This window comes from Gallinula chloropus (genome assembly GCF_964237585.1).
Source record: "Gallinula chloropus genome assembly, chromosome: 14".
Taxonomy (NCBI): domain Eukaryota; kingdom Metazoa; phylum Chordata; class Aves; order Gruiformes; family Rallidae; genus Gallinula; species Gallinula chloropus.
In genome coordinates this window covers 530,027-548,344 of record NC_140099.1, presented here as the reverse complement: position 1 = coordinate 548,344, position 18,318 = coordinate 530,027, and positions in this window count along the sequence as shown.

Below are 18,318 nucleotides of genomic sequence, written 5' to 3'. Positions count from 1 at the left end.
GGCGTGTTCGCTCGGGATAGTCTTTCTTTAACTCTGCCCTACAGTCAAGGAATAATGACGCAGTTATAACTCAGGCATGGTTATGTTTGTAGCCCTTGATTAGATTCAACTAATTAGATTCAGCCAAGATTTTTCTTGCTTTCTTCTGTTTTCCTTTATGCTCTTTAAAGTTACGGTGTCGTTTTGGGTGGGTGAAGGCTGCCAAACAGTTAACAAACTAACCAGCAAGTGCTCTGAAGGGTTGTCTTATTCTGCTCTGTGTTCCCAGCACAGAGGGGAGGTGGAGCAAGGGGAGAAGCAGCCTTCATCTGCTGTCAGCATTGCCCCCACCCCAGGTCTGTCTCTGTGCCTAAAGATGGACCTAGGAAAAGTGAGGGTATGGCAGTGCAGGATGGGGAGGCCTCGTCTGAAATAGTGTCTGTGGTGCTGGCATCCCAGGTAAAGTAGGACAGGGAGCTACTGGAGAGGGGACAAAGAAGGGCTACAGAGGTGATGAGGGGACTAGAACATCCCTCTGATAAAGAGAGGCTGAGGGGCTTTTGGAGGACAAGTCCTGTGAGGAGTGGCTGAGGGAGCTGGAGCTTTTTATTCTTGAGAAAAGGAGGCTGAGGGGAGACCTCATTGCTCCCTACAGCTACCTGCAAGGAGGGTGTAGAGAAGTGGGGGTTGGTCTCTTCTCTCAGGTAACAGGGGAGATTTAGGTCAGATATCAGGAAGAATTTCTGTACTGAAGGGGCTGTCAGGCACTGGGACAGGCTGCCCAGGGAGGTGGTGAAGTCACCGTCCCTGGATGTGTGTGGCTCAAGGACATGGTCTAGAGATGGATGAGGCAGAGTTAGGCTGTGGTTGGACTCAATGATCTTAAAGGTCTCTTCCAACCTAAATGATTCTGTGATTCCATGAGTTGGGGCTGTTTAGCCTGAAGAAAAGAAGACTGAGGGGGATCTTCTCGATGGTGGGTCATCCATGTCAAGACAAACACATTATGGGAGCCCATTTCTTCCCACCAACTCCATAAGGAACCTCAGATCATCTGGAGGCACCTAAAGTGTGGTGAAATTAATTCAGACCTTCATGGATGCTGGTCCATGCTCAGGAGCAGAAGAGAGGTGTGCCATGGTGGGCTTGGTACAGTCTGAGTGTCTTCGGGTGCCCCGCATTGCCTTTCCCAGGGCTCTTCCTCTCCTACAGGTGAGAGGGACCCATGTAAAGTGCTAGGAGACAAGCTCAGGGCAGGAAAAACCCAATGGGGTCTCTCTTCCTAGAGATGGCCTTTCATGCTCTTGCTCCACCACAGCCTTCTCACCCCACAGATGTTACCTTGCTACTAAAATTACACTGTCTCAGCATAACCTACCATACTTAAAATCAAGTCCAGCTCCCTGAAACCGTGACACTCACTCAAAACCTGGTATTATTTTAAAACCCCTATTTTCTGTTCTTTATCTTTTCTGAGTCTTGAAGGTGAGCTCAGGTTTCACACCTTATTTGAGAAAGCTTTTTAAACAAACACTGAAGTTCTCACATAGTCACATAAATCCAAGAACTGGGACTTAAGAAATACCACAGAGCTTGCAATAAAATCCCACGAGTTGGCAGCTCGGCCCATCTTTAGGCTTTGCTCTGAGCAAACAGGTTCAGATCTGCTGTTCCTAAAAATACCAGAAAAAGCAAAGCACTCCTCAGGTGCCACGAGCCAGTGCAGGAAAATGCTTCATCTGGACAAGACAGCCCATGCTTCCTCCTGTCTTCGCTCCTCTGGAGGAAAACACCTTGCCAAGGCAGCAGTCAGGACATCAGCATCAGCAAGGACCTTGTGCCCATTTGTGCATCTTGCACTGAGAAGATGGTCCTGGAGGGAATTTTTCATAGCATCACCTGGGTTGGAAGAGACCCTTTAGATCATCGAGTAGAGGTGAGTCCTTTGTCAGACACAGGTAGGGTTTGAGACCTTGCTCCCTTGGATCACTGTACATCTCATGGTCAGATTAATTGAGCTGCAATGAATTCAAGTGCCAGCTTGAGGCCAGAATGCATTATTGCATCCACACTGACCTTCCTCCAAGCATGGCACGCTGGGACATGGCATTCATTGTCCCTAAGTGATAGTGGGCAGGAAGAGTGGAAGCTGTCATTGATTAACTGAGCTGATTTTCCCAGAAAGAGCAGGAGGGGGGTCTCTCAATCAGGACCAGCCACAGGGGAGACCCATGGGTGAGAGGGTAAACACACACAGAGGCACCATGCACTCTTCTGTCCATCCCTCACCTGCAGCTGGGCTCAAGAAGGAGGTGGCCAGCTTGCTGCTGAAGGGAAGGGCGTCTTAGTGCGGCATCTCAACTCCCACGTGAGCCTCCCTGGAGCCAAACTACCATTTGATTAATCAATCCTTCGATCCAGCTCCCTGCCTCCCTCCCCATGCAACGAGCATGAGCCGAACAGCACGCACTCACGGCCTTGCAGGGCTGGCTGAGGCAGCCCCTGATAGTGCTGTTTATACAGCTCCCCGATGGAAACAATGTGGATTTTATTAGAGGATCCCATTAATGTTTCTCCATGTTGTCATTGCAGACTTCAAACGATGATTTATGTTGGCTCGTAGGCCTTTGTCCTCGCAGCCGCACCGCCAGCAGCATCCAAGGACAGCGTGTTCTGGGACAGGACGGTGGGAGTCCTGCTGCTCCGGCTGTGCGGCCCTGCCGAGGGCTGCTCCTCCAGTGCCACGTGCCCGGGAACAAAGGGGACCTCTGGCCGGCCAAGGACAGCGACACGAGCCACGTGGCCGCCTGGGACCATCCTTCGGGCTGCGGCGAGGTGCTGGTCTCTGATGCTGATGGCTTAAAGAGAGACCTGCACTGCACAGGACCCCCCCACAACCATGGGCAAGGGTTTTTTACCCTTTCTGAGGTGGCACCGCTCATTTTATCCCAGAAAAACTGTACCTGCTTGTCACATGCTGGTTCTGCACCTTGAGAATTACATTTATTCATCCAGACTGATATTCCCTATATTTTTCCCACTTTTCCACCCCATCATTCCCCAGCTGATCTTACCCCCGAAACCAATTTTACCTCCTTGCTGCCTTTGGCACATACAGCAAATTTCCCCTCAGGGATGAACCAAATAACCCACTCAGCAGAGAAAACCCAGCTATGGAGCTGAGGGCTGTCCTTTTTGTGACCAACAAGCCACGAGCGCCCAAGGTAAGACATGGCAACACCTAATGTGACTGAGCAGTCACTATGGATGGAGCCAGGAGGGGTATATACCCCAGACAGTTCTCTCTATGTGCTTTGGGAGGTGTAAAAAATGCTTGGAAAGTCCATTCTCTCCAAGTACTCACCCATGTTGTTCTGGGTTTGATCCAGGGGCAGTGCTCAGGTTGTGGGAACAAGGCATTCCTGAGACACCTCTTCCCACCAAAAAAAACCCCAATTCATGCTGGCAGGCACCACTTTTATGTGTATCCCCAAAGGTTTTGCTCTTAAACCTCACCCTGAACATCCTCCAAATGCTTTTGGCCACTCAGTCTTCCTGACAGAGAGCAAAGATCTCCCAGCCCTAGTGCAAACTGCCTTGCGAGCATCGTTTGGGATGAGTGCTCTAAGTTGGGTGGTCACAAAAATGCATCCAGCAACTCCATGCAGCTGCTGAAAAATCAGCCAAGGAGGTCTGCAGTGAAGTGGACTGAATCAATGTGCTCCTCACCCTCCTGCTTCAGCACAACCCAGGCTGCAGCCTGGGAATATTTCACCCAGTGTGGGAGTGTCTCAAGGAAGATCTTGCTCTTCAGGGAACCGTATTCCTGTTAGAGCGGATATTGAGAAGGGGCTCAAACCTCCTCTCTCCCACAGGTCAGGTCACTGGAACCACTGTAAAACACAGGTCACAAGTTTTTGGAGTGTAGGTGGTGACTTTCCCACTGGTTTTGTCAGCACCTGTGTGCACCAAACATTTCTGCTCTCAAGACTGTAATACCAAGAACCGCAGGGTGATGTTGTGTAGAGGATTTTTGGGGAACAACAAAAGTCCAGCTCAGTTTCTTCATATTTTTGCTTCAAAGCTGAAAGCAAAAGGCAGAAATAGACCAAACAAAAAGACTTCTTTTTATCACCCTGGGTAAATTTGAGATCCTACAACATCAACAGGCTGTCCTTGCCCAGCTTGGAAAAGCTCATGTCTCCAGGCTATGGCCCTCCTCCTGCTTTTTATTTCTTCTTTGTTGACCTATTACTTTCCTCAGGCCTTCAATTTATTAATCACATCCTCCAGACAGCCAGAACCTGACATCCATAGCACTGCAGCAAACCTGGGGCCAAATCCGGGACCAAACCCAGGAGCTCGTAGCAATGGCCAGGCCAGCTCTCCAGGACTGGAGCATAGACATCCTGATGCACACCAGGTCCCCTTTGAGGAGGATGGTCACCAGCACACAGCTGCTGCTTTCCTTGCCCTCCATGCTATCCCTTCGATTGAGTGATGTGTGTTGATTGAGTGATGTGTGTCTTCTGCCTGCAAAGAAGCAGGGTGCAAACTTTTTGCAGCAGCAACAAGAAAACCAAACAGTCTCTACTGTCCTTCCTCCTCAGGATGAAGATCACCATGTCTTGTTTGCAGCATCATTTAAAACACCATCAAACCAACCATCAGATTTCTTGTCACTCCGGTGGGAAATGATGGCATCTCAGATGCCTATCTGGACCTGCCTGAGCCGGGATGAGCAAAGGACTGTATCTGAAAAGGCCACAAAGGTGTCCATAGGAGCTTTGCGGGTGAACCCCTCACCTGGGCAAGATGGCAGGAGGAGGAGGAGCTCTCCTCCATGGGTTTTTGCAGGAGAATGTCTCTCCTGAGCACATCGTAAAGGCCGCCTGCATTACTACAGGCTGGCAAAACCACTAAAAACAGTAAAATACAGCTGAAGGGAAGAATATATTGGGAAGGGAGTCATATGGCTGGCTGGGAAATGCAGGGCTTTGAAAGGGGATGGGGCGGGACAGGAAGAACATTCCTTTCTCACTACAAACGCCTTGAGCTGCTTGGGAAACATCCGATGGGTCCACCCGCTCGCACCCTGGGGCCAGCAGCGAGGGCCCTGCTCGCCGGCAGATGCTGCAGCGCCGAGCCGCAGGCTCATCCCAGACCACCACCAGAGAAGGAGAGAGATGAGGTGCCCGGAAGGAGACAGCCTGAGCCCCAGATGCTCTGGCTGGAAACCTCCCGTGTGCGCTGGGCTCAGGTGGCTGCACGCAGCAGGCTCTGCTCGGCCGGCTCGGAGCTGCTCAGCACGGAGCAGGAGGGAGATGGGAGCGTGCTGCTGCAGCATGTCCATGTGGTGCTCATACTGAGATTCCTTCCCTCTTTCCTGGGAAGATGGGGAGAAGGGAGGTTACTTTGCACACTCACCTTTACAGCCCCTTCCCTGCCTTGCTGCGTGCACAGAGGATTGGTACTGACTTCAGGGCAGGTGTCCTTTCCACCACTTAGTTCTTCATCCCTCTGCTCCTGCCTCTTCTCTGCCCTGCTGTATAGTAGGGTTTTCTATTCTTCCCCAAAAAGCAGGGTTTGTGGACACATAGAAGTGAAGAGGTTAACCCCCCTCTCCGTCTCCGTGCTGTTAAAGCCATCACTTGGGATGTCAAGACCACCCCAGATGACCAGATGAGAAGAATGACTACAGAGCTAGCCCCAGGCTCCCACGCAAGCAGCACAACACTTTACCTTGACTTCTACAGACACCCAAGAGAGGGGGATCGAGCCCTGCTCCCCCACTGTGCATGCAATGCCATCAGAATCGGTGCCAGGACAGGCCCCATCCTGCAGTGGGTTGGGTTTTTGTCTTTACAAAGGGCTGGCTTTTCCTTTTGATAATTACCAACCACGCTGATGTGCTTTTGTTCCCTTTGATGTCATCTGTATCTCCACAGATTCTTCCTGCTGCTTTGAGACACGTTTTTATCCCAAATTGCTGAAGACACCCATGAACAATCTCTTCCCTGCCACAAAGCAGCATGGAGAAGGTCTCTGCTCCTTCCCAGATAGGTACTAGTTTCCCAATGAGCACCAGCAGTGCTTGTCTCCTGCAGGTATGATACAGAGTGAGCTCTTGTAGAGAAACCCATAACATCAGCCCTTCCCTCCTGTCAGCTGGCTGATGGCATGGTGTTTGGCATTTCAGAATTTGATATCCCAGCTGTGTTTTGCTTTGCAAGACTGGTGAAATGAAAAGGATGCAGCCAGCAAACACACACACAGAGCTGTACTCATCCCCCCAGAATCACAGGGTCCCAGAATGGTGAGGTTGCAAGGGTCATCTGGAGATCACCCAGTCCCACCCCTGCCAGAGCAGGGTCCCCTCGAGCAGGCTGCACAGGGCAGCGTCCAGGATCATGGGGTTTGAATGTCTCCAGAGATGGAGACTCCCCAACCTCTCTGGACAGCCTGGCCCAGGGCTCTGACACCCTCACAGCAAAGAAGTTCCTCCTCAGGGTTAGGTGGAGCTTCCTCTATTCCAGCCTCTGCCCATGGCCCCTTGTCCTGTCCCTGGGCACCACTGAACACAGACTGACCCATCCTCCTGACCCACCCCTCAAGAGTTTATCAGCGCTGAGAAGATCCCCCTCAGTCTTCTCCAGGCTAAACAGCCCCACGTCCCTCAGTCTCTCTGCATCAGAGAGATGTTCTGGTCCCCTCAGCATCTTTGCAGCCCCTTTTTGTCCCCCTCCATCAGCTCCCTGTCCCTGGGAGTCCATCCAGGTTCCCACACTACACTGGTGACATGCAGCACACAGCATGGGGCTGGCACAGCGTCAAGGCATGGGGGGAGCACAAGAAGACCCCGAGGGGAGGAAAGACCCTGACTGCAGCAAGGATGAGAGCAGGGTTTCTCAGATCAACACAACCTGGGGCCAGGCATAGTCCAGCATCCCCAGACCTCAGCCTTTCTCACACCTGCAAAAAGCCACCACAGAAGCTGCAGGAGCAGGGATGCAGGCAGAGCACAGCTCACCTTTGGCAGGCAACAAGTAGGGAGTAGAATTTCCCCCTTTATTTTCTCATCCTGACCAGAGAAGGGAAGACTTTTTGAAGCTGGTGGGAGAGGAGTGATAGTTAAATGAAGTTTGCTGTTAGCACTGAAGAAGCCTTCTCCACACGTTACCCAGTAAACAAACCGTGCTCTGAGAAAGAAAGGCCTGTTTATAAAAGCTCCTCCTGACGTTCACCTCCTCAACCATAGCAAAGCATGTGCTAGAAATAGATGCCTGAATGATCGAGTCTGTTTTGAGTCTCCTCTCTCCACCAAGCAAGGAAATCCCTATGTACAAACATTTAAACTGGAACATCTGGAGCACAGTAATTTTATCTTGAAGATCCACATCAAACAAACCTGCAGCTCGGCCCAAGAAGATATACAAATACTTCCCCAAGGAGACCCCAGCCTTTACAACTTGGGTACCAGGAGGCTTGTGATTTAAAAGGAAGATAATTCAGCATCTCTTTATCCACGCCTGACAAGTCTGCCAGTGGAGGGCATTCGCAGGGAGTTATCGCTCTTCATCCAGCCCAAAGTAAACCAGATTTGTCCCAGCTATTTGATGCAGCCCTGGAAATACCCAGTTTAACATTTATATAACCAAGAAACCCTGTACATCGTTCCCAGTTAGAGCTTTACCCAAGAAATTTCCCTTTGGTTACACTTTTTCTGTACAGCTGAACTGCTAAAATAAGCACCCAGCCATATATAGCACAGTACGTTGGCACTCACAGCAGTGGGGAATGACTGGATTCAATTTTCCATGGAAGAATGACAATTAAAATTGCTTTCTTTGGTATATCCCATCCTTTCTGTTGTTTTTTCCTGTGCTTTCCAAGTGCAGAGTAAATTTAGGGACGCTGAGCTCCTTTTCCTTCAAAAATCTCACTTCCAGTTTCCATCTTATTAAAGCCATGACTTAACTTTAATGTGTGTAACATAAACGGCATCGTAAAGAGGAAGAATTAAAACAGCATGGCAACGTCTGCAGCATCAAGAGGGGGAAATGGCACGGCTTATTTCCTTTTTGGTTGTTGTTTATCCAGTGGGTAAACCTCAGTGTTCCCTCTCCTACCGAATACTTTGCCTCCCTTGCAATAATTGGGAATTCCACGTTTCGCAAAGTTATGATCTTATATCCACAAATAATCCATCTTGTCAAGCCCATCTCCTACGTCGGAGATAAAGTTGGAGCTGAGTCACTGCAGACATCTGGAGAAGGTTCATTACTTGTAATTGCGAGCCCCTCTGTTAATGCACCCCATGAGAAAGGAGCTGACAGGCTGCATATTTCTGCAAACTGTTCCCAGAAAGAACCAATTTCCTGACTTCCATGTGGTGTCAATAATATAGGCATGAGATGGAGCAGTGCTTATGAAATATTAAATCTGCTTACAGGACCCAGCTATAAGCAAATTCAGACCACCTGGGAGATGGAGGTTTGCACTGGGTATGTAGAGTTTGGCACTCACCTGGTAGATGAGACTGATGGGTTCTAATCTATTCATTTTGGCTTTTTTACCACAAAACTTCCCGACAGTAGTAGAGGAGGTGGGGGGGGGGGGGGGGGGGGAAGGAGAAAAAAAGGCAGAGGGTGGAGGGGGTAAAACACATTTCTTCACGTTTAGGACTCAAACCTTTCAAATCAGAGACATTATTAAATTTACTATCATAAGCAGCCAGAGATCTTATTATTCATGGGCAAAATAAAAAATATATATAAAAAAAAAAGAAAGAGAAAGGGGGCTGATATTTCATGGCTTTTGAGTTAGATCATTTTGGTTCATGCCAAGGAAAACAAAGCATTAGTGTTTTGATGTTTTAATATAATGATTTAATTCTCTCATTTGATATTAGAACCCAGAAACACAACAAACACCAAGACCCCCCCTTCAAAATCCTCGAGTGGGAGCAAAGGCTCTTAAATCACTTCAGCAACTCCGACCTCCTGTTTTGCAGCGTGTATTTTATGCTGGGGACTTTGTGAAGAGGGGAGGGGGTCCTTACCCCTGCAAACGTGCAGCTTGATAGTGCTAAACCTGTGTCTTGGAGAGCTTGGCTGTGTAAATTGAAAAACATCTGGGCTTTTTCTGCTGGCAAAAGCTCCAGTTCCTTGACCTCGGAGCGGGTCTATTGACTTGAGCCTCAATGCAGACTTTTCATAGAATCACAGAATCACAGACTGGTCTGGATTGGGAGGGACCCCAAGCATCACAGAGCTCCAACCCCCTGCCACAGGCAGGGACACCAACCTCCAGCCCTGGAGCTACACAAGGTTGCCCAGGGCCCCAGCCAACCTGGCCTTGAACACCCCCAGGGATGGGGCACCCACCCCCTCTCTGGGCAGCCTGTTCCAGCACCTCACCATTCTCTGTAAAAAATTTCCTCCTAATACCCAGTTTAACCCTTCCCTCCTTCAGCTGCTATCCCCCTTGTCCTGCCATTATCTACCCTTTTAACAAGCTGTTCCTCTGCTCCCTTCAGGGACGGGGAGGCTGCAGTGAGGTCCCCCCGCAGCCTTCTCTTCTCTAGGCTGAACCAGCCCAGCTCCCTCAGCCTCTCTTCTTAGGCTCCAGCCCTTTAATCATCTTTGTGGCTCCTCTGAACCCTCTCCAACAGTTCTACATCTTTCTTGTATTGCAGGCCCCAAATCTGGACACAGGACTCCAGCTGGGGCCTCACAAGGGCAGAGTAGAGAGGGAAAATCACCTCCATGTCCCTGCTTTTCACTAATTTGTCCCTAATTTTCTACTCCTTTTTGAGAGGTGGTCCCCAGGAGGTAGCCCAGCACCCCTGGGTTGGGAGCAGATGGAGACGTGGAGGCACAGGCCTGGGGAGAAAGCAAGTTTAATGGCATTCAGCCACCACCTATGTTGTCCTCTCCAGGATTGGGGATGAAGAGTGGTCTCCATTTTCCCTAGCTGGAAATAAAAGACAGTTTTCCCTCAAGAAAGTTGAGAAGAAGTGGTGGAGCAGAAACAGGCCTTCAGTAGATCAACAGCAAGATGCCAGCAAGCTCGGGGACATTTTGCTCTGTGCTGCAAGGAAAACAGAAGTAAAATGTTGCCTGGGACTTATTAGCAACACCTTCCAGGAGGAGAAGCTGTCTGAGATGATGGAGACAGGCCCCAGGAAGATGGGAGATGCACGTGGTACTGCAGACCAAGAGCTGTCCTACACCACCCTGGAACACATGGTATGGAGATGTTTGATCATCCTGGGGCGTGGGTGAGTGCAACCCCTTCCCATCCCAGCACTGAGCTTCTCTGCCAGGGCACTGCACAGCACAGCACACCCAGAGATCTGGGTGCACGTACGCCTTCCCATCTATTCATTTCATGTGTGAGGGAAAGGGGCTATTTTTGGTTTATAGCTTCTTTGCTGCAGCCAGTATCTGTCAGCGGGACATGACGTACGGCGCTGTGTGACAGCCTGGCTCCCTGCTCCCCCCCACACGGCAGGAATGCTGCTTCTTGTCTCTCTTCTGGTCCGTGTCGGAGCTGAGAGCATCCAGCCGGGATGGCTTGAGGCACAGGCAAAGCAGGCAGCTGCCCAAAGCAGCTCAGGCCTCCCTGCCTGTGCCAGAGTACTGCAGGAGCGGTGGGCTCCTGCCACCAAGGGAGGGCTGGAGAGGTGCAGGCACAGCTGTTGCACCGGCAGCAACCAGAGCAGCACGCTGCGATCTTCTCCCGCTCCCCATCCTTGCCCTGACTCTCCTCCTGAGAATCAGCAGACACAGGTTGAGGAGTTCTGAGCTGGATTTGTCCCTCCCACACTGCTTGGACCTAAAGGTCTGATGCTGCAAGGTGCTTTTTGGGGTCTCTGTCCTAAGGAACCTGCTTTGGCAGGGGGGTGGGACCCGATGATCTCTGGAGGTCCCTTCCAACCCCTACAGCTCTGTGATTCTGCGATTCTGCGGCTGTGTGGTGCTGGTGCCTGTCTGCTGCTGGTCACTGGAGGACCTGAGCCTCTGATTCCCTCATCTCCAATTCTCCAAAAGGAGATTTTTACATCTAATTGCAGGTGCCAAACTCTGGCTGTGCCTAACATTTCGTGTTTCTTCATGCAATGGGTGCTGTGTGCTACCCAAGCAAGACAAAGTAAAACTGCTGATCAAATAAACAAGAATGGTCCTTTTTGCTCCCTGAAAGAAAAAGAACAACAAGGCTCTGGCTCAATGAAGCACAGTCTTCTGCTCCTGACAGCCAAGACTCATACCCAGGGCTTGTTTTAAAGACAGCTCAGCCCAGCAGTTGCTAGCACAAGGCTGGATATAGTGCCCAGCAATGGTTGACCACATTTCCACAAATGACTGTCCGTGCTCAGGAGCTTCCATTTTACAGAAAAGACTCAACACCACAACGTCCATGGAGTCAGCAGCCATGGAGGGTTACCATGACCTACGGTGGGACTAGCAGTCTTACAGAGGGATGGAGGACTGTGTAGTCCTATGATGCTGGTATTCCTGTAGTAAAGGAAAAAGGGGCTAAGAAAGCTCACAGAACGTGCAAACATTTGTGCCTGAGCTGTGCTTTTTAAGTACCCAAAGAAGCTCAACCCAGGCCAGGACCCTCCTCTGAAGATGCACTGTCCTGAGCACTGCGACATCCCATTAATACCAGTAGATTCACGGTGTGGCTCAGTGTCCCCTTCTTGCATTAACAGAGCAGGGATGTATTTTGGCAGAGGGTTTGTGACGTGCCCATCTGTCCATCTCAGCTCCAGCTCCAAGACCCCAAATCCCTCTATTCTGTTCCAGTCCTGCCTGGCACTGAGCATAGAAGGAGTGCAGGCAAAAACACAGCGGGGACACACAGCACCAAATCTCACCAATCATTTACCACCTCAGCAAGAAGAGCTTGGTAACAGGCTGTTATCTTTAGCAGTAAGAAGCAGCAGAAAGGAGACACCAGGACTAGTTCACCAACCCCAGGTCACCTCCCTGGCCTTGGCTTTATCAGTTATCAGTGTCTGCAGCTCTCCAGGTGCTCAGAGAACAGAGATACTCTTCACCACCTCCAGATCATCTTACCCACCCACTAAAAACCAGAGCCAGCTGGGTGCCGCTGCCCATCAGCACATGCCAAGCCTTTTGCCAGCCAAGGATTGAGCTGGGGTGTGAGCCACCTCCCTGAACCAGGCTGATTTCCCCCAAAACAGGGCTGCTGTCCACTCTCCCAGCACGAGGACCGCGTTGCATCACCCCCAGCCTTCCCCTCTGCTTGTTTCTGATGGATCATGGTGACCTTGTCAACATATTTCCTGGAGTTTTGTAAAGTGTTATCTGAATGGGCCCCTTCCAAAAAACAACAGCATAAACCAAAGCAATGTGGGTAACGATGGCCTTTTGGTCTGGTTTATCCCACACCAAACTCCATAGATGGCAACTGTGAACGTTTCCCAGACCTTCCAGTAGACCTTGGAACTGTCTCTCTGATTTATCGGTTGTTTCACGACACATGCATCTCTCCTATATAATCCTAGTGTTTTGCTTCTAAGCTGTATTATAACCAGGAATCAATCTTCTTTATTTGAACGTTCAGGACAGATTCACACATCATTTTACCATTAATTAAAATAGACTCAGCCTCACAGATCTTTCAGGTTTCCAGCCTGGCTGTGATGTTTCAGTTCTTTGCCACTGCTCGCCTTACAGGGGGGTGGAATATAATAAAATCACAGACTGCAGGGCTTTCTCCTGCAGCTTGAAGAAGAACACAGGTTGTTTCATCACTGGTTGTGAGACATGTGTTACCCGGCTCATTAATTCACAACAGTTCTTGTTTTCTCTGCCTTTTTCATGCCGATCTGATGCATTTGTGAAGTCCAGGGTTGTACTGCAAGTGATTAATGCTGCAGTAAAGTCTAATAAACCGAGATTCCAACAAAAAAAAGTGTGAAAAATGTAATCTCTAATGTTCTGAAAGCTCACATATGACAAAACCCATAAATCACCCCAGAAGTAGTCATTATGGTGAGTTACTAACTAGATTATACAGCTGCATTTGTCATAATTTCCCATTACGTAGAGAATAAACCTATCAGGCTGATTTATGGCAGGCGGCTTCACAATATGGGAACTGGGACCTGGGCTGTTCTGTGGTGAATGAGGAGAAATGTTGTGTCTGCTCAAGTGCAGGATGGAAAAGGCAGGAGGGGAGATCTTCCCCTTTGCTCACTGCCACTTGAAGGCACTGATTCTGAGACAGGAAGCACACTGAGAGGAGTCAGGCTTATACCCATGGGATGGCAAGAGAGAGCATCCACCAAAGCATCCCACCAGCAGCAGCAGAACGTGTTCTCCACAGGTAGGGTGGAGGGAGAAGATAGGGGGAACCAAACCTGGTCACGGGGAAAGTGGGTGCTTTTCTCATGTCTGGGCATCTCCATAGCCCTTATATAGACCAAAGAGTGATGCTTTGAGCATGGAACTAGGCAGAGCCTTTCCGCTTCTATGGAGGAGAAAACAGGAAGGACTTGTTTGGGACAAAAATGGTCTGTGTCAGCCTGTGGAAGAGAATTTGGCCTACTCAAAGAAATGGCCTCATGAGCAAGGGTAGGCTCCACTTCTCTGGAGGTCCAGCGTGGTTTTTCAGACCACTGCAAAGTAAGTTACATCCTCCTAGCGTGATCTCTGTATCACCACACTGGTCTGGATTGAATGAGAACTTCTGCAGCGATGTGAGATCATTCCCAGCCCCTCCACAGAGGCAGGCAGAGAGCTGAAGTGGCTGATTTACTAGCAAGAACAGCTGATGAAGGCGACATCAATGAGGACACTTGGCAAGCCCGGCTCTGCGCAACCAGAGCCTGCCTGTCTGTGGTGGCACAGCCTGTAATTAGCTGACACTCATCTGCTATATGCAGAGAGGATAAATATTGACAAACTTCGCAAGGGTCTCCGTTTATTCGGCAGCTGCTGAAAGCACCAGGTGGTTTGGTAGCCTGGTGCATCTGTCTCTTACCACGAGCTGCCACCCAACCCTATAGCAGCTCACAGCCAAGAGCAAGAAGGAGGCTGCCCGTGTTCTCTTCTTCTAATTAAATATCACAGGGGCTGGTAAAACAGACACCAGGCTCAGTGTGATCTCCTCCTTGACTTGGTTTGCTGCTAGAGATCAGACCCTGGAAGCTGCTAATACCTACACAGGAGGGACTGGAGAATTGAATTTTACTGATGGGTTCTTGCAGGACTTTGGGCAAATCTCCTTTGCCTTCTGTGTCTCATCTCCACATCTGTAAAATGGGTAGAGGAAAGGGACCTCTTTCCATCCAGATGAACCTCTGGTCACTGTGTTTAGCTCTGAGATCACCGGGAGAACCTCAGAGCAACAGGGAACCTTGATATTTTGTTTTCTGCCTGGAGCTGCTACAGGCATCCAACCCACAATCTTTCTCCCAAAGGCCAGGGATCCAGAGAGGGGAAGAAATCTGAACAAGCATTTTTGTCCTTCTGGTTGTGGACAATGAAAAGCAGTTTGTGGGTTGTGGGAGGAAGGAGCTGACAGACCAGAGTAAGCTAGGAGCTTGGTGGCCAGAGGCCAGATGCCCAGGGCTCCTACACTCCCCTGAGACTGTCCCACCATGGTCTCAACTGCTTAAAAACTCCAGAAAGGGCCCAAACGTGCAAGAAAATAGGCTGTATTTGTCCCCCAGGAGATCTCTGCTTGTTGCCACTGTGCAACAGGCAAATGCAATGAAGGAAATGGTGACCATAAGGGTGATGGAGATCCCTAGGTGCTGTAACTCAACAGCTCCACGGGTCAGACAAGCTAAACAACATGACTTTTTGGTTACTTATGGAGAACCTCCCTGTCTGTGTCACCTCTAAGGGCACAAGAACCACAAAGGGTCTTGCAAAATGACTGGGCAAAGGGAGTTGGAGGTAAATCCATGCTGCCACCCCTCTGAAAACTGGCAAAGGGTCTTTCAAGAAGGATCCCCAAAGTGAGCACACGTTGCCTGTGCTTGCACTGCTGACAGCAAGCGCTAGCAACAGCTAAGTGTAACCTGAGCAAAGCACCTTATCTCTGGGACACCTGGAAGGCGACTTGCTAGCCCTTATCACTGAGCAATACTTTGATCTACCAGGCGGGAGCAAAAACGAAGGGATCCCACATGTTTCTCAAGAGACTTCTCCACTCTGAGCTCCCCTGGCCCACCTGAACCCACCGGCGACATCCTGCTCCGTCTCAGATTCCCACCCTGGCAAAGCACCTGTGGATCTGTAACCTACCTTGAAAAACAACCAGGGGGGAAAAAATCAAAGAGAAGAAATTGTCTTTTGTGGCAGCTTTGGCCAGACAGCAGAGCCCTCTTCAGTCCAGTGGTAGGTAGTGAAGAGCTGAGTGAACCAACGTGACCTTGCAGGCACTGGCAATCTCCCAGTTGGGGGAAGCTGGGGTTTATCTGGTGCTTGGGTATGGCGAGCAGCAGTGCCTTCAGGACACAGCCAAGCACACCTAGGCATTGAGGCTTTCATCATAGCTAAAAGATGAGGATCAGGCAAAAACAGGGGGTCGGAAACACATCAGAGAATCACAGAATTTTAGGGGTTGAAAGGGGCCTCCAGAGCCCATCAGTCCAAACCCCTGCCCAAGCAGGGTCCCTGGGACAGGTCGGTGTCCAGACAGGGCTGGAATCTCTCCAGAGAAGGAGACTCCACACCCCCTGGGCAGCCTGTCCCAGGGCTCCCTCACCCTCACCGGGAAGAAGTTCTTCCCCAGATTGGTGTGGAACTTCATATAATTACAGACAACAGTTCAAGCAGAAAGTATTATTTCATGGAGAAATCTTGGGGCAAAAGAGGGGGAAAATGGGACGAAAGGGAAGAACCCCCCATCCCAAAGCTAATAAATAAAAAGTGATTTACCAAAACATGTCCCCATGTGACAAGGTAGTTTTTCTTGCAAGCAGGTGCACCGCAGTTTTAGAAATATTCAATCTTAAGAGGTTTGCATTGCACAATAGATGGCAGCCAGAGAGCATGTTGATGGGTTTTGGCAGCGTTTCAGATGTCATGGTATTTTTTTTTCATTTTTTTAATTTTTTTTTTTTTCACTTTAAAGCTTCCATCAGCAGGAGGGAAAGCTGTGCCAAGGAAAAGGAATCAAATCTGGATGCAGCGAGGCTTGCATTCAGACAGAGGCTCCCTGCCAGATGCTACAAGGCCAAATCGGAAACAACCACATTGAGTTCATTACAACTGCATAATCAAAAGCCTGCACATAGGCAAGGGGGGGGGGGAATTAATCTATTTAATACTTAACTAAATTCTCAATTGTTGAAATAGATTTGAAGAAGAATTCATCATAATCCCCTCTTCCTGTTGAGAAATTCCTACTTGTTCTCCGAGATGTCCATGAGATGGCAGGAGTGCACTCTCCTCCCATGGCCAAAGGGACAAGACACAATGGGAATCTTGCTCCAGCCACCGGCATGGCTGAAAAAAACACTGATTTATCATTCCATTTATTGCTGCTGGGAAGAGATGAGGGAGCCACACCAAAGGGCACATCTCCGGAGAAGAAATCAAGTGATAGCAGCTTCCCAGACAGAGTGGGAATGGCTCCTCTTGCTTTCAGCCCCTCTAAACTGTGTTGGGTGACACGAGGCTGTTTACTGCACACCCTGGGTCTACGTGCTCATCCCGTGCTGTGCACAGGAATTTGTCACCAGGCACTGAGAAACTGAGAGAGTGCATTGAGAAAAGGACCTAGACATCCTCCAAGAAAGAAATCTGGAGGCTGTGATTTCTAAATCACATTTATAGCTGGGAAACAGACTCTCAGGGATGTCCCAGTTTTCAGCTCTGTTTACGATCCCAGTGCCTCTAAACAACTGGGGCACAGCTGCAAGCCTGGTTAGGCAGCACCCACAGCAGCCCAGCTTCTGCCCGCCGGGCCAAAGGATGGGCTGGCAGTTGTGCAACTCTTCCCTTGGCCAGGCTGCAGAAGCGACATCCCAGCAAGAGACAGATGCTAGTGACTGAAAACAGCTTCGAGTCATCATGCTGCGTGAAAGACCTGCTCTTTGCATGCTCAAGGGTCTTCCAAACCAAGAGGTCCTCCAGGTCTTTCATCCACTGGTTCGCCAAATCCATGCTCAATTCATGGTCACACCCTTGGGACAGTTGTGCATGAGGGGAAGGAGTTTATGTGCAGGCACTGTGTCTGTGAAGGACATGGCCATTCTGCACCAGGTTCATGCTTGCTCAGGGACCCTCAGCTCAGGTCCTACCAGGATGGGAAGGCAAAAAGAACTCCAGCAACCTTATTCATGCTGGGTCCTCTCCAGCAGCTCTATTCAGCATTCCCACTGCGACTGCTTCCTACTGTCTCCTGATTTGCCAAGAAATCACTCCTGTGAGAAGCATGACAGCTCCTAGGAAATCCCTGCTCCTGGCATGAAAAAGCAAAGAGGTACAGGGAGGAGGAGCAGGTATGTTTTCTTCTATCGTGGGCAACCTATCCAGCCTGGGGAGGTACCAGGCTTTAGGGGAGCAGGTCTATCCTAGCTTGGGGTGTGGGTGAAACACTCCACCTTCCTCTGGCTCTGGATGTGTCAACCAGCATCCCAGAGTGCCACAATAACTCAAATCATAAACAGAATACATTTTTATTTTTGCTTTTTTACAGTGATTCTGAAGCAGCAGGGGTGGCTACCTAGCCTGGTGCTGCAGCAGTCTGTGTCATGACTGTCACCACCCCAACTGGGAAAACAATGGGTCAACAGGGAAATAGAGAGCTGCAACTGAGTGAATGTAGCTACACATCACGTGGAGATCCCCCACAGGCACAAATATGGAGATATTAGCATATTTTCCATTATGCAAAGGACAGGATTCCCGTGTGGCACTGGCATATGCCGAGCAGCTGCACGAGGCGGGGATGGAGCGTACCATGCTGTCACTGCTGGGGAAAGCAGCCAAACACATCCACACTTGTCATGTACGCTGGCTCTAGACCAAATGGCTTTACAGCAGGACTTCCAAATTACTACCTTGACCACCACGTGTGCTTCTTCTCTTGGTCTTAAAAATCCATCTATGTAGATGCTCCTTCCTTCCTTCTATCAGGATGATTAATTTCTGATCTAAGCCTCTGCTTTCCAGTTCACATTTATTTCTCTGGCCTCCTCCATGAGGATTTTAAGAGGGCTGAGAAGTTCAGGCCTCACTCTGCCTGTGTCTAGGGGCTTTTAACTCTGCATGTGAACCCGAATCATCTCCCGACCCTTGGTGAGGGCAGCTGGGCATGACAGACCTTTGCAGAGCCGGAGTACAA